This window comes from Notolepis coatsorum, assembly GCF_963971535.1.
Source record: "Notolepis coatsorum genome assembly, chromosome: 6".
NCBI classification, from domain to species: domain Eukaryota; kingdom Metazoa; phylum Chordata; class Actinopteri; order Aulopiformes; family Paralepididae; genus Notolepis; species Notolepis coatsorum.
The window spans coordinates 19366929-19392302 of record NC_140170.1 but is presented as its reverse complement, the minus strand read 5'-3'; positions in this window follow the sequence as shown (position 1 = coordinate 19392302).

Genomic DNA, 25374 nt, shown 5'->3' with positions numbered 1-25374 from the left:
AGAATAATATATAGTGTTCTGTAGTTACTGAAACTGAGTGAACATGGCCCCACCTAGAATAATATATAGTGTTCTGTTGTTACTGAAACTGATTGAACATGGCCCCACCTAGAATAATATATAGTGTTATGTAGTTACTGAAACTGATTGAACATGGCCCCACCTAGAATAATATATAGTGTTCTGTAGTGACTGAAACTGAGTGAATATGGCCCCACCTAGAATAATATATAGTGTTCTGTAGTGACTGAAACTGAGTGAACATGGCCCCACCTAGAATAATATATAGTGTTCTGTAGTTACTGAAACTGAGTGAACATGGCCCCCACCTAGAATAATATATAGTGTTCTGTAGTTACTGAAACTGAGTGAACATGGCCCCACCTAGAATAATATATAGTGTTCTGTTGTTACTGAAACTGATTGAACATGGCCCCACCTAGAATAATATATAGTGTTCTATAGTTACTGAAACTGAGTGAATATGGCCCCACCTAGAATAATATATAGTGTTCTGTAGTTACTGAAACTGATTGAACATGGCCCCACCTAGAATAATATATAGTGTTCTGTAGTTACTGAAACTGATTGAACATGGCCCCACCTAGAATATATATGTTCTGTAGTTACTGAAACTGAGTGAACATGGCCCCACCTAGAATAATATATAGTGTTCTGTTGTTACTGAAACTGAGTGAACATGGCCCCACCTAGAATAATATATAGTGTTCTGTAGTTACTGAAACTGATTGAACATGGCCCCACCTAGAATAATATATAGTGTTCTGTAGTGACTGAAACTGAGTGAATATGGCCCCACCTAGAATAATATATAGTGTTCTATAGTTACTGAAACTGATTGAACATGGCCCCACCTAGAATAATATATAGTGTTCTGTTGTTACTGAAACTGATTGAACATGGCCCCACCTAGAATAATATATAGTGTTCTATAGTTACTGAAACTGATTGAACATGGCCCCACCTAGAATAATATATAGTGTTCTGTTGTTACTGAAACTGATTGAACATGGCCCCCACCTAGAATAATATATAGTGTTCTGTAGTTACTGAAACTGATTGAACATGGCCCCGCCCCACCTAGAATAATATATAGTGTTCTGTTGTTACTGAAACTGATTGAACATGGCCCCACCTAGAATAATATATAGTGTTCTGTTGTTACTGAAACTGAGTGAACATGGCCCCACCTAGAATAATATATAGTGTTCTGTTGTTACTGAAACTGATTGAACATGGCCCCACCTAGAATAATATATAGTGTTCTATAGTTACTGAAACTGAGTGAACATGGCCCCCACCTAGAATAATATATAGTGTTCTGTAGTTACTGAAACTGAGTGAACATGGCCCCCACCTAGAATAATATATAGTGTTCTGTAGTGACTGAAACTGATTGAACATGGCCCCACCTAGAATAATATATAGTGTTCTGTAGTTACTGAAACTGATTGAACATGGCCCCACCTAGAATAATATATAGTGTTCTGTAGTTACTGAAACTGAGTGAACATGGCCCCACCTAGAATAATATATAGTGTTCTGTTGGTACTGAAACTGATTGAACATGGCCCCACCTAGAATAATATATAGTGTTCTATAGTTACTGAAACTGAGTGAATATGGCCCCACCTAGAATAATATATAGTGTTCTGTAGTTACTGAAACTGATTGAACATGGCCCCACCTAGAATAATATATAGTGTTCTGTAGTTACTGAAACTGATTGAACATGGCCCCACCTAGAATATATATGTTCTGTAGTTACTGAAACTGAGTGAACATGGCCCCACCTAGAATAATATATAGTGTTCTGTTGTTACTGAAACTGAGTGAACATGGCCCCACCTAGAATAATATATAGTGTTCTGTAGTTACTGAAACTGATTGAACATGGCCCCACCTAGAATAATATATAGTGTTCTGTTGTTACTGAAACTGATTGAACATGGCCCCACCTAGAATAATATATAGTGTTCTGTTGTTACTGAAACTGATTGAACATGGCCCCACCTAGAATAATATATAGTGTTCTGTAGTTACTGAAACTGAGTGAACATGGCCCCACCTAGAATAATATATAGTGTTCTGTAGTTACTGAAACTGAGTGAATATGGCCCCACCTAGAATAATATATAGTGTTCTGTAGTGACTGAAACTGAGTGAATATGGCCCCACCTAGAATAATATATAGTGTTCTGTAGTGACTGAAACTGAGTGAACATGGCCCCCACCTAGAATAATATATAGTGTTCTGTAGTTACTGAAACTGAGTGAACATGGCCCCACCTAGAATAATATATAGTGTTCTGTTGTTACTGAAACTGATTGAACATGGCCCCACCTAGAATAATATATAGTGTTCTGTAGTTACTGAAACTGATTGAACATGGCCCCACCTAGAATAATATATAGTGTTCTGTAGTTACTGAAACGTTAGGTTATGACTATAACCAAGTTCTGTTAGTTAGGGGCGATGCTTGGCTTCGCCTTCTGCACTATCTCGCGTACGTGCACGCGTACTGAATAAACCACAAATGTACCTGTAATACCAGTATTAGTCTGACCACACCCCTCATCAGCTTACCTTCATAAGCAGGTGTGTGGTCACCTGCTCTCCTCCTTCCCAAGCTTTCACCACAAGGTGAGGTCAAGGGCTGCAGCGGCCGTCCGAAGCCAAGCATCGCCCCTAACTAACAGAACTTGGTTATAGTCATAACCTAACGTTCTGTATCGTTAGTGGCTTAGCTTGGCTTCGCCTTCTGCACAAGGGAGGCCAAGCGGAGCCACTTGGCTGACAAATACACCCCGCTGACAGCCCCCCAAAACCATCAGAACAGGGAGGGCCGAGCCCCCCCGACCCCCCCTAATGGAGGGTATCCCCCCTATTAGAGGCTTCACGGGAAGGCGACGGACCCGACCGTGCGAAGAGCTCTCAAGCAACTTAACGCACAGGGTGAGCAGACCGTGGCTTGACCCACGACTACACACACGCACAACCCGCATGCCACCCGGGAACGAACGGAGGAACAACCTCGTTACTGCCCCCAGAATCACGGGGTCAAGGGCAAACCCAACCCCGTGGCAAGGCCGTAGCAGCGGAGCACGAAGGAAGACCCAGACCCACCAAAAGGACTGGACTCCCTGGAATGGGGGCCCGGAGAAGTCCATGATGCCAGCATCAAGACCCCACCAGGTGGGCACGTAGTGCCCCGCCCCCCACATCGCCAGCGTATTCGGACAAAGGCCCCTCAGTTACTGCACCTGGTATTCCCAGGCGGAACCAACCAGGCCAGTAAGCCGAGCGGGCCCCGTCCCCCCAATAGTACACCGCCTGGCACACTGACCCTGCAGAATAGGCAGTCAGCATGGCCGTAAGCACACAAAAAAGGTTAACCAACGGAAGCAGGCAGCGCACCGGGGAAAAACCAGGCAACAGGCTGTTAACCCTAGCCTGGAGACTGCGGACGAGACAGGCGCCAGAGGGGACAGCTGAACACAGCCGCCCCGGCGGAAGGAGCGTAAGCTGGCGGTGTTGCATGACCAAGCCTCCATTTAACAACCCCCACCCAGAGGGGTCGAGGCAGAGAAGGCTGACACGATTGGCAGACGTCATGAACGTGCAGGGGCACCCTCAACCGGTGAACCCGGGAGTTGACACTGCTCCAACACACCAGGGAATCAACCACCTCGGTGTTACCCAATGCGGTGGTTGTTCCTATAACCCCTCAAGAAAAAACTCCAAAACACACCTGCGGGTATACACCGGCTATACCGCAGTACAAGTGTTTCAGTTTCCAAAAAGGGTTAACCCAGGCCTACGGGTCGCAAACATCACTTCGGACCGGGCCTGGCGGTACGGGAAGCACAGGGTCACCAGAGGAGGTCAAAAAACCACCCCCACAGGCCCCTCTTCGCCATGCGTGAGAAAGGAGCGAAAAACAATGGAGAACCAGCCCCTAAGCACACCGTACCTGGTATTCCCCGGCGGTCTCCCAACCAAGTACTAACCAGGACCAACCTGTGTAGCGGCCGAGATCCGACGAGATCGAGCGCGTACAGAATGGCATGGCTGTAAGCCATGACGACAGTGCTGAGTAAAAACATACCCAACCAGGGTCTCCATAGCGCTTAACCCTGTGACACCCAGACCGACCTGGCATTTTTCCCCCTGAAAAAAGCCCAAGTCCCTCAGGGTACCAGAACAGCAGATCTGCATCCCCGGCGGACAACGGGTTCAACTGATCTGGACCAGCGTGACCAGAACCAGTCCCGTGCCCTAACCACGCCGACATGCCCCAGGAAAAGGGCAGATATGCGTGTTGATCTTAACATGAAAAGAAGGCGCCACCCAGACGTCGGGACGAACCGCGCCTGGTGGCCCACCCCAAGGGCGTGAGACCCCACTACATATGTTCAGATCCATCCCGTCATCATCCCCCAGACATGAACGAGTATCCGTCGACAACCCACCCAGGTCATGGGATGTGGTCGCCGGAAGAGGAAAAACCCCCATCTCAGTTGCTTTATAAAAACGCTGTTTCAACCACAAGCAACTAAGGCGTGCCAGTCAATCGCCTGTTTACAGCGAGCTAGCACTATACGTGCGTCGGGACACACCCCCATCAATGAACAGGCTATTTAGACCTGCCATTGAATCCCCAAGGCGCCCAGGGGAACGACAAGAGGGGTGTGACACTCCCTAACTCCAACACTTCTGGAATAGAAAGAAGGAAGCATCAACAGTATGTATCCCAGTCTACACAGCCGGGGTAAAAAATGTTCACATTTTTACATCCCACCACCCTCCCATAGGAAAGAGACGGGGATCCCCAGAGAGACTTCCCACGCGAGCTGTACAGATTGAAAAGAATATATTGCACCTTGAGCCATGTAAAAAACTGGTTTTAGGGCCTCCGGGGAAGAGGCACCGAACCCATACACACTCAATAAACGAATTGAATCGAATATACATACAATAGAAAAGGACCCTTCTAGAGGGTCCACTCACTTTGACAATCTGAGGAGGAAGGCTCTGTACTCTGATGGAGGCTTCCTCACATGGATCACATGGAAGAAGGAGTCCGAACTCACAGAAGGCCTGAGTAGGCGCTTGGTGAGGAGGAGCCCTGACCACCCCCCCTGAAAACAGATCCATCACATGGACCTGAACAGCACACGGAAGTCCTACCAACAGAGACGCGCACGGTGACGTACTCTATGGCGGGGGAATTCCTGCGGTGCACACGCCCAATATACCAGGCCGTGGGACCAGGAACTCCCTCCCCCCCCCCCCCCCCCCCCCCCCGTAACGTGCCGAACCGCCACGTGACGGGAACCTTGAAGGACAGGGGGTGTACCCCTGACCGACAGAACAACGGGGAGAGGAAAGGTTACCAGTTCACCCCTTTACGACCCCACACCCATGATACGACGTAACGACAAAAAGAGAATATGACACAGTCATAGTCAACCCTATGAAGCGTTTCACAGCTCCACACAGCGCACGAGCTAACCTGCTATCTGATTTTTACTAAGGAAAAACACAGAATAGAGAGGGCTCTAAGAACCCCGGTCCAACATACACATGTGCTTCTGTGGTCAGTACAACCCAGTTGTAGGTCACATGACACACACAACCCATCATCATCACAATGAGAGAATACATCATTCTTGATTAGTATCGACCACAGGCCTTGCTAAGCACACATGACAGCAACCAAACCAATTTCCCTTTAGGAAATAAGTTTCTCCAGCAGATTTAGCACAACCTCAGCAATCAAGCTGAGAGTTACATCGTATCCCTACCACACAAAAGACACAATTAATGCACAACATGTCTGATAGGAGGTGATAAAGTCCCCAGGGAACCGGGGGGGGAAAAAACACAATCCTCCTATTTTACCCTCAATACGGCCAGTTAAAACAGGAAAACCTGTTAATGTGTGAACTCACTGTCCATTGTCATTACAGTCTGAGAAAGAACATTCTTTTACTCACTCGTCACCAAGCATAGCTTCATAGGTTAGTTGCCTTAGTAGTGAGTACACGGTACACATAAACACCATGATGTTTCTCACACAACAACCAGATCAATACATCACGACCTGCACAGAGAAGCTACTGCCAGTGACAAAAACAGCTCACACACAACCCGCAACGTATCTCAAATGCATTGCAACAACACACGTTTTGGGAAAAAACACCGTCATTCACAATACATTTAGCAAGGTAAAACCAGAAGACGTGTTATGAGGGTCTGGCCAACCCCGTACCTGCCCGGAACGCAGATCAGCGAAGTGCAGTCATAAGCCACCGTAGAACACAGCCCTCTTTGTTGACGCAATCCCCGTCTAGGCTCAGGCAGGGTTGACGAACATCCCCTGTCAAAGATGACGTCGTGGTCAAGAGTGTAAAACATGTTAAAAATCAAAGCACGTTCAACAGAATAGCATCAAGCTAACGGCTGCTCCAACCGTTCGGGTGCTATCGCTTCCGCTCGCGAGACGCCGATCTACGACGCACGCGATCAGGAGCGAGCTCCCGGCGGCGCGCGAGAAGCCTAAGCTACCCCGCGCCAGGCCACCGACCGGCTAACCGTAAGCTATGAACATGTAACAATGACATAACACTCACCCAGACAGGCCGCCGTTCTGAACCCTCCTCACTTTTTAAGAGAAAAGAGAAAACAAGACGTCAACACCGCTTCACAACGGTGACATTAACACGTCCGGCGGAATCAGCACAGTACCAACTGGCCTGTATAGCTGACTTTGAACATGAATCTGCAGCTATCGCACATTACATGCACATATCCCCTCGTGAAGGAATACTCTCATTTGGATATGAAAGATGGGGTCTTAACACGGTGACAGAGAGAATCCACTCGTCCAGAACACACAGGGATCACCAGTGTCAATGGTCGCGGCCCACTAGTTAAAACTATAATGGTCGCCAGACCAAGGCCTTCTGTCGCCTAGACGGCTAAACAAAGGACCCTAGCCTGGGGCCGGTTTCCATAAACTTTGTCTAGTAGCCCCCATAGCACTAACAGACAAGTGGAGCCCGCCAGCAAACACTACTCACCCAACCTGGAACGCACCGCTCCTCACAACAGCGGCATGTCCGACAGTTCAGCTGTGGCCTGACAGGTTTCACCCCAACAAACACAGCAAGGAACTGCAGTTGAGAAGCATGCAGCGGCGTGCTCCCAATACGAAAACCGGTGGAGGGTTTGTAGAATGATCATCATCTTCTAGACACTCCAGTACGAAGACAATATCGCCGTATTTTCTCGAAAATAGTGAGAGAGAAAATAAAGATATGATGTCAACGTATCCTTGTTTCCCAAGCTGTTCCTAATCCAATTTCTTCCATCATGGTGTCAAGTGTGGGGATCTACCGAGGCACCTCTTCCTTGTGGTGAAAGCGAGAAGGAGGAGAGCAGGTGACCACACACCTGCTTATGAAGGTAAGCTGATGAGGGGTGTGGTCAGACTAATACTGGTATTAGAGGTACATTTGTGGTTTATTCAGTACGCGTGCACGTACGCGAGATAGTGCAGAAGGCGAAGCCAAGCTAAGCCACTAACGATACAGAACTGAGTGAATATGGCCCCACCTAGAATAATATATAGTGTTCTGTAGTGACTGAAACTGAGTGAATATGGCCCCACCTAGAATAATATATAGTGTTCTGTAGTGACTGAAACTGAGTGAACATGGCCCCCACCTAGAATAATATATAGTGTTCTGTAGTTACTGAAACTGAGTGAACATGGCCCCACCTAGAATAATATATAGTGTTCTGTTGTTACTGAAACTGATTGAACATGGCCCCACCTAGAATAATATATAGTGTTCTGTAGTTACTGAAACTGATTGAACATGGCCCCACCTAGAATAATATATAGTGTTCTGTAGTGACTGAAACTGAGTGAATATGGCCCCACCTAGAATAATATATAGTGTTCTGTAGTGACTGAAACTGAGTGAACATGGCCCCCACCTAGAATAACATATAGTTGTTGAATGCCCACGCTCGCACTTAGGTCAGATCGATAACTTCATAACTCATTGGTCTGCCTATCTACACCTCAAACAGCGTCCTGTGAAGTGGTTGACACGCAGAACCAACCGAGTCTACAACATGTTGTTGTTACCACTGACCGACAAGAGACAGCGAATGCACCGTTCCGACCCCTGTCAGTCATCGACCTTAGGTCGAGTGATTGAAGTTGCGGAATCTTTTATTTTATTTGCACTGAGACGGGCTCTCTTTAATTAGATGAGGTCCATGTCTCCTATTCGCACGTATTATCATTATATGGCTTTACTTGATAATCCCATTATACAGAATTCACCTTTAGTCCTTAATGCATAATCATAAGTCTCCTTTTACTCCGTAGGGATAAAGCCTATAGTTATAGTTATATCCCCATTATAGCTAGGGATAAAGCCACTTACACATATTATCACTATATGGCATTACTTGATAAAACCAGGTTTATCAGAATCCACCTTTAGTCCTTAATGCATAATCATAAGTCTCCTTTTACTCCGTAGGGATAAAGCCTATTATTATAGTTATATCCCCATTATAGCTAGGGATAAAGCCACTTACACATATTATCACTATATGGCTTTACTTGATAAAACCAGGTTTATCAGAATCCACCTTTAGTCCTTAATGCATAATCATAAGTCTCCTTTTACTCCGTAGGGATAAAGCCTATTATTATATTTTACATCATTAATCAAAAATGCATGGGGTGAAGTTACAAGACAAAACACATTTCATGCTTACCCGGTCGTCTGGTCAGAAGAAAGGATACAAATCATATTTATAAAGAGGTAATTTTAATTAGAAAAAGCTAGTTACAAAAAGATACTGAAGTGGAAAGCACCCAATTCAGTTTAAAATAAGCACAGAACAAAACATCTCATCATGGACGGCTTGTGCCCAGTGTCGAGCACCATTCTTCTCATCTCTCAAAAAAGTCTCTCCAGCTCAGTGTAAAAAACCCGCTCTTGAAAGGGCAACCGTCCCTTTTATATCCATCTTACAATATTTCCGATTGGTCTAAACACAGTGAAGTCACAGGCTGTCATTTTTGTTTAGCAAACCAGAGTACAATACGTAATTCGTATGAGCTCCTCCTTCTTGGTACTAACGTTACTTCTCGTTACCTAGTGATTTTTAAGTAACCGAAAGTCCCTTTTTCCTTCTAAACAGACAACGGCTTTGTCTGTGGTGACCACGTGATTTCGTACCATGTACGAGGCCTCTCCAGTATCTCTTAAGGATCCCTCCAGACAAACAGTTTTTACACATTATTCTGTTAGTATTATTCTCTACTGACACTCAATTTATAAGCATGCCATTTTGAAAACTTTTACTGTACACATCAAACATTTAATTGTTATATAGTTTCTTTTTTAAGATCTCCCTCTATAGATTCAAGACTTCAACCAGCAACCCTTCTCTCCCCATCTCACTCAGACCCCACAAAGGGTTAACCAGTTTAATGCGTCTGCCGGCCGGAGAGGAGGGAGGGAGACAGATGCATAGTTCATAAGAATACAATGCCCCTCTGACTGGAGCTCCCTCTTCATGGCCTTTACATTCCAGCCGGTCACTCCCTTACTGCATGGGGCCACTCTCGTTCTGACTCACTCTAACAGTAAGAGAAACAGGCATAACAGGCAAGGGTTATGATACCTTCTGTAGGTATCATCGCCAAGCATATCATTCTTTTTAAGCAGATAATTATGAAACATATAATTAATATAGCATTATATATATATATACCTTTATACCAACAGTATATATATGTTTCCATAATTATTACATGTGAAAAATTGTTTATACGGCTATAGTGGCCCCTCTCTTCTCCACTCCTTTCTGACTGGGCATTACCAGCCCAGGCCTAGATACTTGTTCAAAGCGTATATGCATATATATACGTATACACATATATATGTATATATATATATATATATATATGAATACATATCACATCTAGACACCTACAGTAACATATGCCTAGATTTAAAACAGATATATACAATAAACCTATTAAATCATACAAGGGACAGAGAGAACAGGATGTCATTCCCAGTGTCACTTAGTTGGCTGTGACACTTTACAATAGTGTTCTGTAGTTACTGAAACTGAGTGAACATGGCGCCACCTAGAATAATATATAGTGTTATGTTGTTACTGAAACTGATTGAACATGGCCCCACCTAGAATAATATATAGTGTTCTATAGTTACTGAAACTGAGTGAATATGGCCCCACCTAGAATAATATATAGTGTTCTGTAGTTACTGAACCTGATTGAACATGGCCCCACCTAGAATAATATATAGTGTTCTGTAGTTACTGAAACTGATTGAACATGGCCCCACCTAGAATAATATATAGTGTTCTGTAGTTACAGAAACTGATTGAACATGGCCCCACCTAGAATAATATATATGTTCTGTAGTTACTGAAACTGAGTGAACATGGCCCCACCTAGAATAATATATAGTGTTCTGTAGTTACTGAAACTGAGTGAACATGGCCCCCACCTAGAATAATATATAGTGTTCTGTAGTGACTGAAACTGAGTGAATATGGCCCCACCTAGAATAATATATAGTGTTCTGTAGTGACTGAAACTGAGTGAACATGGCCCCACCTAGAATAATATATAGTGTTCTGTAGTTACTGAAACTGAGTGAACATGGCCCCCACCTAGAATAATATATAGTGTTCTGTAGTTACTGAAACTGAGTGAACATGGCCCCACCTAGAATAATATATAGTGTTCTGTTGGTACTGAAACTGATTGAACATGGCCCCACCTAGAATAATATATAGTGTTCTATAGTTACTGAAACTGAGTGAATATGGCCCCACCTAGAATAATATATAGTGTTCTGTAGTTACTGAAACTGATTGAACATGGCCCCACCTAGAATAATATATAGTGTTCTGTAGTTACTGAAACTGATTGAACATGGCCCCACCTAGAATATATATGTTCTGTAGTTACTGAAACTGAGTGAACATGGCCCCACCTAGAATAATATATAGTGTTCTGTTGTTACTGAAACTGAGTGAACATGGCCCCACCTAGAATAATATATAGTGTTCTGTAGTTACTGAAACTGATTGAACATGGCCCCACCTAGAATAATATATAGTGTTCTGTTGTTACTGAAACTGATTGAACATGGCCCCACCTAGAATAATATATAGTGTTCTGTTGTTACTGAAACTGATTGAACATGGCCCCACCTAGAATAATATATAGTGTTCTGTAGTTACTGAAACTGAGTGAACATGGCCCCACCTAGAATAATATATAGTGTTCTGTAGTTACTGAAACTGAGTGAATATGGCCCCACCTAGAATAATATATAGTGTTCTGTAGTGACTGAAACTAAGTGAATATGGCCCCACCTAGAATAATATATAGTGTTCTGTAGTGACTGAAACTGAGTGAACATGGCCCCCACCTAGAATAATATATAGTGTTCTGTAGTTACTGAAACTGAGTGAACATGGCCCCACCTAGAATAATATATAGTGTTCTGTTGTTACTGAAACTGATTGAACATGGCCCCACCTAGAATAATATATAGTGTTCTGTAGTTACTGAAACTGATTGAACATGGCCCCACCTAGAATAATATATAGTGTTCTGTAGTTACTGAAACTGAGTGAACATGGCCCCACCTAGAATAATATATAGTGTTCTGTTGTTACTGAAACTGATTGAACATGGCCCCACCTAGAATAATATATAGTGTTCTGTAGTTACTGAAACTGATTGAACATGGCCCCACCTAGAATAATATATAGTGTTCTGTAGTGACTGAAACTGAGTGAATATGGCCCCACCTAGAATAATATATAGTGTTCTGTAGTGACTGAAACTGAGTGAACATGGCCCCCACCTAGAATAACATATAGTGTTCTGTAGTTACTGAAACTGAGTGAACATGGCCCCACCTAGAATAATATATAGTGTTATGTTGTTACTGAAACTGATTGAACATGGCCCCACCTAGAATAATATATAGTGTTCTATAGTTACTGAAACTGAGTGAATATGGCCCCACCTAGAATAATATATAGTGTTCTGTAGTTACTGAACCTGATTGAACATGGCCCCACCTAGAATAATATATAGTGTTCTGTAGTTACTGAAACTGATTGAACATGGCCCCACCTAGAATAATATATAGTGTTCTGTAGTTACAGAAACTGATTGAACATGGCCCCACCTAGAATAATATATATGTTCTGTAGTTACTGAAACTGAGTGAACATGGCCCCACCTAGAATAATATATAGTGTTCTGTAGTTACTGAAACTGAGTGAACATGGCCCCCACCTAGAATAATATATAGTGTTCTGTAGTTACTGAAACTGATTGAACATGGCCCCACCTAGAATAATATATAGTGTTCTGTAGTTACTGAAACTGATTGAACATGGCCCCACCTAGAATAATATATAGTGTTCTGTAGTGACTGAAACTGAGTGAACATGGCCCCACCTAGAATAATATATAGTGTTCTGTTGTTACTGAAACTGATTGAACATGGCCCCACCTAGAATAATATATATGTTCTGTAGTTACTGAAACTGAGTGAACATGGCCCCACCTAGAATAATATATAGTGTTCTGTAGTTACTGAAACTGATTGAACATGGCCCCACCTAGAATAATATATAGTGTTCTGTAGTTACTGAAACTGATTGAACATGGCCCCACCTAGAATAATATATAGTGGTCTGTAGTGACTGAAACTGATTGAACATGGCCCCACCTAGAATAATATATAGTGTTCTGTAGTGACTGAAACTGATTGAACATGGCCCCACCTAGAATAATATATAGTGTTCTGTAGTGACTGAAACTGATTGAACATGACCCCCACCTAGAATAATATATAGTGTTCTGTAGTTACTGAAACTGAGTGAACATGGCCCCACCTAGAATAATATATAGTGTTCTGTAGTGACTGAAACTGAGTGAACATGGCCCCACCTAGAATAATATATAGTGTTCTGTTGTTACTGAAACTGATTGAACATGGCCCCACCTAGAATAATATATAGTGTTCTGTAGTTCTGAAACTGAGTGAACATGGCCCCCACCTAGAATAATATATAGTGTTCTGTAGTTACTGAAACTGATTGAACATGGCCCCACCTAGAATAATATATAGTGTTCTGTAGTTACTGAAACTGAGTAAACATGGCCCCCACCTAGAATAATATATAGTGTTCTGTAGTTACTGAAACTGATTGAACATGGCCCCACCTAGAATAATATATAGTGTTCTATAGTTACTGAACCTGATTGAACATGGCCCCGCCTAGAATAATATATAGTGTTCTGTAGTTACTGAAACTGATTGAACATGGCCCCACCTAGAATAATATATAGTGTTCTGTAGTTACTGAAACTGATTGAACATGGCCCCCACCTAGAATAATATATAGTGTTCTGTAGTGACTGAAACTGAGTGAACATGGCCCCACCTAGAATAATATATAGTGTTCTGTAGTGACTGAAACTGATTGAACATGGCCCCACCTAGAATAATATATAGTGTTCTGTAGTGACTGAAACTGATTGAACATGGCCCCACCTAGAATAATATATAGTGTTCTGTAGTTACTGAAACTGAGTGAACATGGCCCCACCTAGAATAATATATAGTGTTCTGTAGTTACTGAAACTGAGTGAATATGGCCCCACCTAGAATAATATATAGTGTTCTGTAGTGACTGAAACTAAGTGAATATGGCCCCACCTAGAATAATATATAGTGTTCTGTAGTGACTGAAACTGAGTGAACATGGCCCCCACCTAGAATAATATATAGTGTTCTGTAGTTACTGAAACTGAGTGAACATGGCCCCACCTAGAATAATATATAGTGTTCTGTTGTTACTGAAACTGATTGAACATGGCCCCACCTAGAATAATATATAGTGTTCTGTAGTTACTGAAACTGAGTGAACATGGCCCCACCTAGAATAATATATAGTGTTCTGTTGTTACTGAAACTGATTGAACATGGCCCCACCTAGAATAATATATAGTGTTCTGTAGTTACTGAAACTGATTGAACATGGCCCCACCTAGAATAATATATAGTGTTCTGTAGTGACTGAAACTGAGTGAATATGGCCCCACCTAGAATAATATATAGTGTTCTGTAGTGACTGAAACTGAGTGAACATGGCCCCCACCTAGAATAACATATAGTGTTCTGTAGTTACTGAAACTGAGTGAACATGGCCCCACCTAGAATAATATATAGTGTTATGTTGTTACTGAAACTGATTGAACATGGCCCCACCTAGAATAATATATAGTGTTCTATAGTTACTGAAACTGAGTGAATATGGCCCCACCTAGAATAATATATAGTGTTCTGTAGTTACTGAACCTGATTGAACATGGCCCCACCTAGAATAATATATAGTGTTCTGTAGTTACTGAAACTGATTGAACATGGCCCCACCTAGAATAATATATAGTGTTCTGTAGTTACAGAAACTGATTGAACATGGCCCCACCTAGAATAATATATATGTTCTGTAGTTACTGAAACTGAGTGAACATGGCCCCACCTAGAATAATATATAGTGTTCTGTAGTTACTGAAACTGAGTGAACATGGCCCCCACCTAGAATAATATATAGTGTTCTGTAGTTACTGAAACTGATTGAACATGGCCCCACCTAGAATAATATATAGTGTTCTGTAGTTACTGAAACTGATTGAACATGGCCCCACCTAGAATAATATATAGTGTTCTGTAGTGACTGAAACTGAGTGAACATGGCCCCACCTAGAATAATATATAGTGTTCTGTTGTTACTGAAACTGATTGAACATGGCCCCACCTAGAATAATATATATGTTCTGTAGTTACTGAAACTGAGTGAACATGGCCCCACCTAGAATAATATATAGTGTTCTGTAGTTACTGAAACTGATTGAACATGGCCCCACCTAGAATAATATATAGTGTTCTGTAGTTACTGAAACTGATTGAACATGGCCCCACCTAGAATAATATATAGTGTTCTGTAGTGACTGAAACTGATTGAACATGGCCCCACCTAGAATAATATATAGTGTTCTGTAGTGACTGAAACTGATTGAACATGGCCCCACCTAGAATAATATATAGTGTTCTGTAGTGACTGAAACTGATTGAACATGACCCCCACCTAGAATAATATATAGTGTTCTGTAGTTACTGAAACTGAGTGAACATGGCCCCACCTAGAATAATATATAGTGTTCTGTAGTGACTGAAACTGAGTGAACATGGCCCCACCTAGAATAATATATAGTGTTCTGTTGTTACTGAAACTGATTGAACATGGCCCCACCTAGAATAATATATAGTGTTCTGTAGTTACTGAAACTGAGTGAACATGGCCCCCACCTAGAATAATATATAGTGTTCTGTAGTTACTGAAACTGATTGAACATGGCCCCACCTAGAATAATATATAGTGTTCTGTAGTTACTGAAACTGAGTAAACATGGCCCCCACCTAGAATAATATATAGTGTTCTGTAGTTACTGAAACTGATTGAACATGGCCCCACCTAGAATAATATATAGTGTTCTATAGTTACTGAACCTGATTGAACATGGCCCCGCCTAGAATAATATATAGTGTTCTGTAGTTACTGAAACTGATTGAACATGGCCCCACCTAGAATAATATATAGTGTTCTGTAGTTACTGAAACTGATTGAACATGGCCCCCACCTAGAATAATATATAGTGTTCTGTAGTGACTGAAACTGAGTGAACATGGCCCCACCTAGAATAATATATAGTGTTCTGTAGTGACTGAAACTGATTGAACATGGCCCCACCTAGAATAATATATAGTGTTCTGTAGTTACTGAACCTGAGTGAACATGGCCCCACCTAGAATAATATATAGTGTTCTGTAGTGACTGAAACTGATTGAACATGGCCCCACCTAGAATAATATATAGTGTTCTGTAGTGACTGAAACTGAGTGAACATGGCCCCACCTAGAATAATATATAGTGTTCTATTGTTACTGAAACTGATTGAACATGGCCCCGCCTAGAATAATATATAGTGTTCTGTAGTTACTGAAACTGATTGAACATGGCCCCCACCTAGAATAATATATAGTGTTCTGTAGTTACTGAAACTGATTGAACATGGCCCCCACCTAGAATAATATATAGTGTTCTGTAGTGACTGAAACTGAGTGAACATGGCCCCACCTAGAATAATATATAGTGTTCTGTAGTTACTGAAACTGATTGAACATGGCCCCACCTAGAATAATATATAGTGTTCTGTAGTTACTGAAACTGATTGAACATGGCCCGCCCCACCTATAATAATATATAGTGTTCTGTAGTTACTGAAACTGATTGAACATGGCCCCTCCTAGAATAATATATAGTGTTCTGTAGTTACTGAAACTGATTGAACATGGCCCCACCTAGAATAATATATAGTGTTCTGTAGTGACTGAAACTGAGTGAACATGGCCCCACCTAGAATAATATATAGTGTTCTGTAGTTACTGAAACTGATTGAACATGGCCCCACCTAGAATAATATATAGTGTTCTGTAGTGACTGAAACTGAGTGAACATGGCCCCACCTAGAATAATATATAGTGTTCTGTAGTGACTGAAACTGATTGAACATGGCCCCACCTAGAATAATATATAGTGTTCTGTAGTTACTGAAACTGATTGAACATGGCCCGCCCCACCTATAATAATATATAGTGTTCTGTAGTTACTGAAACTGATTGAACATGGCCCCTCCTAGAATAATATATAGTGTTCTGTAGTTACTGAAACTGATTGAACATGGCCCCACCTAGAATAATATATAGTGTTCTGTAGTGACTGAAACTGAGTGAACATGGCCCCACCTAGAATAATATATAGTGTTCTGTAGTTACTGAAACTGATTGAACATGGCCCCCACCTAGAATAATATATAGTGTTCTGTAGTTACTGAAACTGATTGAACATGGCCCCCACCTAGAATAATATATAGTGTTCTGTAGTGACTGAAACTGATTGAACATGGCCCCACCTAGAATAATATATAGTGTTCTGTAGTGACTGAAACTGATTGAACATGGCCCCACCTAGAATAATATATAGTGTTCTGTAGTTACTGAAACTGATTGAACATGGCCCCACCTAGAATAATATATAGTGTTCTGTAGTGACTGAAACTGAGTGAACATGGCCCCACCTAGAATAATATATAGTGTTCTGTAGTGACTGAAACTGATTGAACATGGCCCCACCTAGAATAATATATAGTGTTCTGTAGTTACTGAAACTGATTGAACATGGCCCGCCCCACCTAGAATAATATATAGTGTTCTGTAGTTACTGAAACTGATTGAACATGGCCCCACCTAGAATAATATATAGTGTTCTGTAGTTACTGAAACTGATTGAACATGGCCCCACCTAGAATAATATATAGTGTTCTGTAGTGACTGAAACTGAGTGAACATGGCCCCACCTAGAATAATATATAGTGTTCTGTAGTTACTGAAACTGATTGAACATGGCCCCGCCCCACCTAGAATAATATATAGTGTTCTGTAGTTACTGAAACTGAGTGAACATGGCCCCGCCCCACCTAGAATAATATATAGTGTTCTGTAGTTACTGAAACTGATTGAACATGACCCCACCTAGAATAATATATAGTGTTCTGTAGTTACTGAAACTGATTGAACATGGCCCCCACCTAGAATAATATATAGTGTTCTGTAGTTACTGAAACTGATTGAACATGGCCCCACCTAGAATAATATATATAGTGTTCTGTAGTTACTGAAACTGATTGAACATGGCCCCACCTAGAATAATATATAGTGTTCTGTAGTGACTGAAACTGATTGAACATGGCCCCACCTAGAATAATATATAGTGTTCTGTAGTTACTGAAACTGAGTGAACATGGCCCCACCTAGAATAATATATAGTGTTCTGTTGTTACTGAAACTGATTGAACATGGCCCCCACCTAGAATAATATATAGTGTTCTGTAGTGACTGAAACTGATTGAACATGGCCCCGCCCCACCTAGAATAATATATAGTGTTCTGTAGTGACTGAAACTGATTGAACATGGCCCCCACCTAGAATAATATATAGTGTTCTGTAGTGACTGAAACTGATTGAACATGGCCCCCACCTAGAATAATATATAGTGTTCTGTAGTGACTGAAACTGATTGAACATGGCCCCACCTAGAATAATATATAGTGTTCTGTAGTTACTGAAACTGATTGAACATGGCCCCACCTAGAATAATATATAGTGTTCTGTAGTTACTGAAACTGATTGAACATGGCACCGCCCCACCTAGAATAATATATAGTGTTCTGTAGTGACTGAAACTGATTGAACATGGCACCGCCCCACCTAGAATAATATATAGTGTTCTGTAGTTACTGAAACTGATTGAACATGGCCCCACCTAGAATAATATATAGTGTTCTGTAGTGACTGAAACTGAGTGAACATGGCCCCACCTAGAATAATATATAGTGTTCTGTAGTTACTGAAACTGATTGAACATGGCCCCACCTAGAATAATATATAGTGTTCTGTAGTGACTGAAACTGAGTGAACATGGCCCCACCTAGAATAATATATAGTGTTCTGTAGTTACTGAAACTGAGTGAACATGGCCCCACCTAGAATAATATATAGTGTTCTGTAGTTACTGAAACTGAGTGAACATGGCCCCACCTAGAATAATATATAGTGTTCTGTAGTTACTGAAACTGATTGAACATGGCCCCGCCCCACCTAGAATAATATATAGTGTTCTGTAGTTACTGAAACTGAGTGAACATGGCCCCACCTAGAATAATATATAGTGTTCTGTAGTTACTGAAACTGATTGAACATGGCCCCACCTAGAATAATATATAGTGTTCTGTAGTGACTGAACCTGAGTGAACATGGCCCCACCTAGAATAATATATAGTGTTCTGTAGTGACTGAAACTGAGTGAACATGGCCCCGCCCCACCTAGAATAATATATAGTGTTCTGTAGTTACTGAAACTGAGTGAACATGGCCCCTACCTAGAATAATATATAGTGTTCTGTAGTTACTGAAACTGATTGAACATGGCCCCACCTAGAATAATATATAGTGTTCTGTAGTTACTGAAACTGAGTGAACATGGCCCCACCCCACCTAGAATAATATATAGTGTTCTGTAGTTACTGAAACTGATTGAACATGGCCCCACCTAGAATAATATATAGTGTTCTGTAGTGACTGAAACTGAGTGAACATGGCCCCACCTAGAATAATATATAGTGTTCTGTAGTGACTGAAACTGATTGACCATGGCCCCACCTAGAATAATATATAGTGTTCTGTAGTTACTGAAACTGATTGAACATGGCCCCCACCTAGAATAATATATAGTGTTCTGTAGTTACTGAAACTGAGTGAACATGGCCCCACCTAGAATAATATATAGTGTTCTGTAGTTATTGAAACTGATTGAACATGGCCCCCACCTAGAATAATATATAGTGTTCTGTTGTTACTGAAACTGAATGAACATGGCCCCACCTAGAATAATATATAGTGTTCTGTAGTTACTGAAACTGATTGAACATGGCCCCACCTAGAATAATATATAGTGTTCTGTAGTTACTGAAACTGATTGAACATGGCCCCACCTAGAATAATATATAGTGTTCTGTAGTGACTGAAACTGAGTGAACATGGCCCCACCTAGAATAATATATAGTGTTCTGTAGTTACTGAAACTGATTGAACATGGCCCCACCTAGAATAATATATAATGTTCTGTAGTGACTGAAACTGAGTGAACATGGCCCCACCTAGAATAATATATAGTGTTCTGTTGTTACTGAAACTGATTGAACATGGCCCCACCTAGAATAATATAGTGTTCTGTTGTTACTGAAACTGAGTGAACATGGCCCCACCTAGAATAATATATAGTGTTCTGTAGTTACTGAAACTGATTGAACATGGCCCCACCTAGAATAATATATAGTGTTCTGTAGTGACTGAAACTGAGTGAACATGGCCCCCACCTAGAATAATATATAGTGTTCTGTAGTTACTGAAACTGAGTGAACATGGCCCCACCTAGAATAATATATAGTGTTCTGTTGTTACTGAAACTGAGTGAACATGGCCCCACCTAGAATAATATATAGTGTTCTGTAGTTACTGAAACTGATTGAACATGGCCCCCACCTAGAATAATATATAGTGTTCTGTAGTTACTGAAACTGAGTGAACATGGCCCCACCTAGAATAATATATAGTGTTCTGTAGTTACTGAAACTGATTGAACATGGCCCCCACCTAGAATAATATATAGTGTTCTGTTGTTACTGAAACTGAGTGAACATGGCCCCACCTAGAATAATATATAGTGTTCTGTAGTTACTGAAACTGAGTGAACATGGCCCCACCTAGAATAATATATAGTGTTCTGTAGTTACTGAAACTGATTGAACATGGCCCCACCTAGAATAATATATAGTGTTCTGTTGTTACTGAAACTGATTGAACATGGCCCCACCTAGAATAATATATAGTGTTCTGTAGTTACTGAAACTGATTGAACATGGCCCCACCTAGAATAATATATAGTGTTCTGTAGTGACTGAAACTGAGTGAACATGGCCCCACCTAGAATAATATATAGTGTTCTGTAGTTACTGAAACTGATTGAACATGGCCCCACCTAGAATAATATATAGTGTTCTGTAGTGACTGAAACTGAGTGAACATGGCCCCACCTAGAATAATATATAGTGTTCTGTTGTTACTGAAACTGATTGAACATGGCCCCACCTAGAATAATATATAGTGTTCTGTTGTTACTGAAACTGAGTGAACATGGCCCCACCTAGAATAATATATAGTGTTCTGTAGTTACTGAAACTGATTGAACATGGCCCCACCTAGAATAATATATAGTGTTCTGTAGTGACTGAAACTGAGTGAACATGGCCCCCACCTAGAATAATATATAGTGTTCTGTAGTTACTGAAACTGAGTGAACATGGCCCCACCTAGAATAATATATAGTGTTCTGTTGTTACTGAAACTGAGTGAACATGGCCCCACCTAGAATAATATATAGTGTTCTGTAGTGACTGAAACTGAGTGAACATGGCCCCACCTAGAATAATATATAGTGTTCTGTAGTTACTGAAACTGAGTGAACATGGCCCCACCTAGAATAATATATAGTGTTCTGTTGTTACTGAAACTGAGTGAACATGGCCCCACCTAGAATAATATATAGTGTTCTGTAGTGACTGAAACTGAGTGAACATGGCCCCACCTAGAATAATATATAGTGTTCTGTAGTGACTGAAACTGAGTGAACATGGCCCCACCTAGAATAATATATAGTGTTCTGTAGTGACTGAAACTGAGTGAACATGGCCCCACCTAGAATAATATATAGTGTTCTGTAGTTACTGAAACTGAGTGAACATGGCCCCACCCCACCTAGAATAATATATAGTGTTCTGTAGTTACTGAAACTGAGTGAACATGGCCCCACCTAGAATAATATATAGTGTTCTGTAGTTACTGAAACTGAGTGAACATGGCCCCACCTAGAATAATATATAGTGTTCTGTTGTTACTGAAACTGAGTGAACATGGCCCCACCTAGAATAATATATAGTGTTGTGTAGTGACTGAAACTGAGTGAACATGGCCCCACCTAGAATAATATATAGTGTTCTGTAGTTACTGAAACTGATTGAACATGGCCCCACCTAGAATAATATATAGTGTTCTGTAGTTACTGAAACTGATTGAACATGGCCCCACCTAGAATAATATATAGTGTTCTGTAGTGACTGAAACTGAGTGAACATGGCCCCACCTAGAATAATATATAGTGTTCTGTTGTTACTGAAACTGATTGAACATGGCCCCACCCCACCTAGAATAATATATAGTGTTCTGTAGTTACTGAAACTGATTTAACATGGCCCCACCTAGAATAATATATAGTGTTCTGTAGTTACTGAAACTGAGTGAACATGGCCCCACCTAGAATAATATATAGTGTTCTGTTGTTACGGAAACTGAGTGAACATGGCCCCACCTAGAATAATATATAGTGTTCTGTAGTGACTGAAACTGAGTGAACATGGCCCCACCTAGAATAATATATAGTGTTCTGTTGTTACGGAAACTGAGTGAACATGGCCCCACCTAGAATAATATATAGTGTTCTGTAGTGACTGAAACTGAGTGAACATGGCCCCACCTAGAATAATATATAGTGTTCTGTAGTTACTGAAACTGATTGAACATGGCCCCCACCTAGAATAATATATAGTGTTCTGTAGTGACTGAAACTGATTGAACATGGCCCCACCTAGAATAATATATAGTGTTCTGTAGTTACTGAAACTGATTGAACATGGCCCCACCTAGAATAATATATAGTGTTCTGTAGTTACTGAAACTGATTGAACATGGCCCCACCTAGAATAATATATCGTGTTCTGTAGTTACTGAAACTGATTGAACATGGCCCCACCTAGAATAATATATAGTGTTCTGTAGTTACTGAAACTGAGTGAATATGGCCCCACCTAGAATAATATATAGTGTTCTGTTGTTACTGAAACTGAGTGAACATGGCCCCACCTAGAATAATATATAGTGTTCTGTAGTGACTGAAACTGAGTGAACATGGCCCCACCTAGAATAATATATAGTGTTCTGTAGTTACTGAAACTGATTGAACATGGCCCCCACCTAGAATAATATATAGTGTTCTGTAGTTACTAAAACTGAGTGAACATGGCCCCACCTAGAATAATATATAGTGTTCTGTTGTTACTGAAACTGATTGAACATGGCCCCACCTAGAATAATATATAGTGTTCTGTAGTTACTGAAACTGAGTGAACATGGCCCCACCTAGAATAATATATAGTGTTCTGTTGTTACTGAAACTGAGTGAACATGGCCCCCACCTAGAATAATATATAGTGTTCTGTAGTTACTGAAACTGATTGAACATGGCCCCACCTAGAATAATATATAGTGTTCTGTAGTGACTGAAACTGAGTGAACATGGCCCCCACCTAGAATAATATATAGTGTTCTGTAGTTACTGAAACTGATTGAACATAGCCCCACCTAGAATAATATATAGTGTTCTGTAGTGACTGAAACTGATTGAACATGGCCCCACCTAGAATAATATATAGTGTTCTGTAGTGACTGAAACTGATTGAACATGGCCCCACCTAGAATAATATATAGTGTTCTGTAGTGACTGAAACTGAGTGAACATGGCCCCGCCCCACCTAGAATAATATATAGTGTTCTGTAGTTACTGAAACTGATTGAACATGGCCCCACCTAGAATAATATATAGTGTTCTGTAGTTACTGAAACTGATTGAACATGGCCCCACCTAGAATAATATATAGGGTTCTGTTGTTACTGAAACTGATTGAACATGGCCCCACCTAGAATAATATATAGTGTTCTGTAGTGACTGAAACTGATTGAACATGGCCCCACCTAGAATAATATATAGTGTTCTGTAGTTACTGAAACTGATTGAACATGGCCCCACCTAGAATAATATATAGTGTTCTGTAGTTACTGAAACTGATTGAACATGGCCCCACCTAGAATAATATATAGTGTTCTGTAGTGACTGAAACTGATTGAACATGGCCCCACCTAGAATAATATATAGTGTTCTGTAGTGACTGAAACTGATTGAACATGGCCCCACCTAGAATAATATATAGTGTTCTGTAGTTACTGAAACTGATTGAACATGGCCCCACCTAGAATAATATATAGTGTTCTGTAGTGACTGAAACTGAGTGAACATGGCCCCACCTAGAATAATATATAGTGTTCTGTAGTTACTGAAACTGATTGAACATGGCCCCCACCTAGAATAATATATAGTGTTCTGTAGTTACTGAAACTGATTGAACATGGCCCCCACCTAGAATAATATATAGTGTTCTGTAGTTACTGAAACTGATTGAACATGGCCCCCACCTAGAATAATATATAGTGTTCTGTAGTGACTGAAACTGATTGAACATGGCCCCACCTAGAATAATATATAGTGTTCTGTAGTGACTGAAACTGATTGAACATGGCCCCACCTAGAATAATATATAGTGTTCTGTAGTTACTGAAACTGATTGAACATGGCCCCACCTAGAATAATATATAGTGTTCTGTAGTGACTGAAACTGATTGAACATGGCCCCACCTAGAATAATATATAGTGTTCTGTAGTGACTGAAACTGATTGAACATGGCCCCACCTAGAATAATATATAGTGTTCTGTAGTTACTGAAACTGATTGAACATGGCCCCACCTAGAATAATATATAGTGTTCTGTAGTGACTGAAACTGAGTGAACATGGCCCCACCTAGAATAATATATAGTGTTCTGTAGTGACTGAAACTGATTGAACATGGCCCCACCTAGAATAATATATAGTGTTCTGTAGTTACTGAAACTGATTGAACATGGCCCCACCTAGAATAATATATAGTGTTCTGTAGTGACTGAAACTGAGTGAACATGGCCCCACCTAGAATAATATATAGTGTTCTGTAGTTACTGAAACTGATTGAACATGGCCCCACCTAGAATAATATATAGTGTTCTGTAGTGACTGAAACTGAGTGAACATGGCCCCACCTAGAATAATATATAGTGTTCTGTAGTTACTGAAACTGAGTGAACATGGCCCCACCTAGAATAATATATAGTGTTCTGTAGTTACTGAAACTGAGTGAACATGGCCCCACCTAGAATAATATATAGTGTTCTGTAGTTACTGAAACTGATTGAACATGGCCCCGCCCCACCTAGAATAATATATAGTGTTCTGTAGTTACTGAAACTGAGTGAACATGGCCCCACCTAGAATAATATATAGTGTTCTGTAGTTACTGAAACTGATTGAACATGGCCCCACCTAGAATAATATATAGTGTTCTGTAGTGACTGAACCTGAGTGAACATGGCCCCACCTAGAATAATATATAGTGTTCTGTAGTGACTGAAACTGAGTGAACATGGCCCCGCCCCACCTAGAATAATATATAGTGTTCTGTAGTTACTGAAACAGATGAACATGGCCCCCACCTAGAATAATATATAGTGTTCTGTAGTTACTGAAACTGATTGAACATGGCCCCACCTAGAATAATATATAGTGTTCTGTAGTTACTGAAACTGAG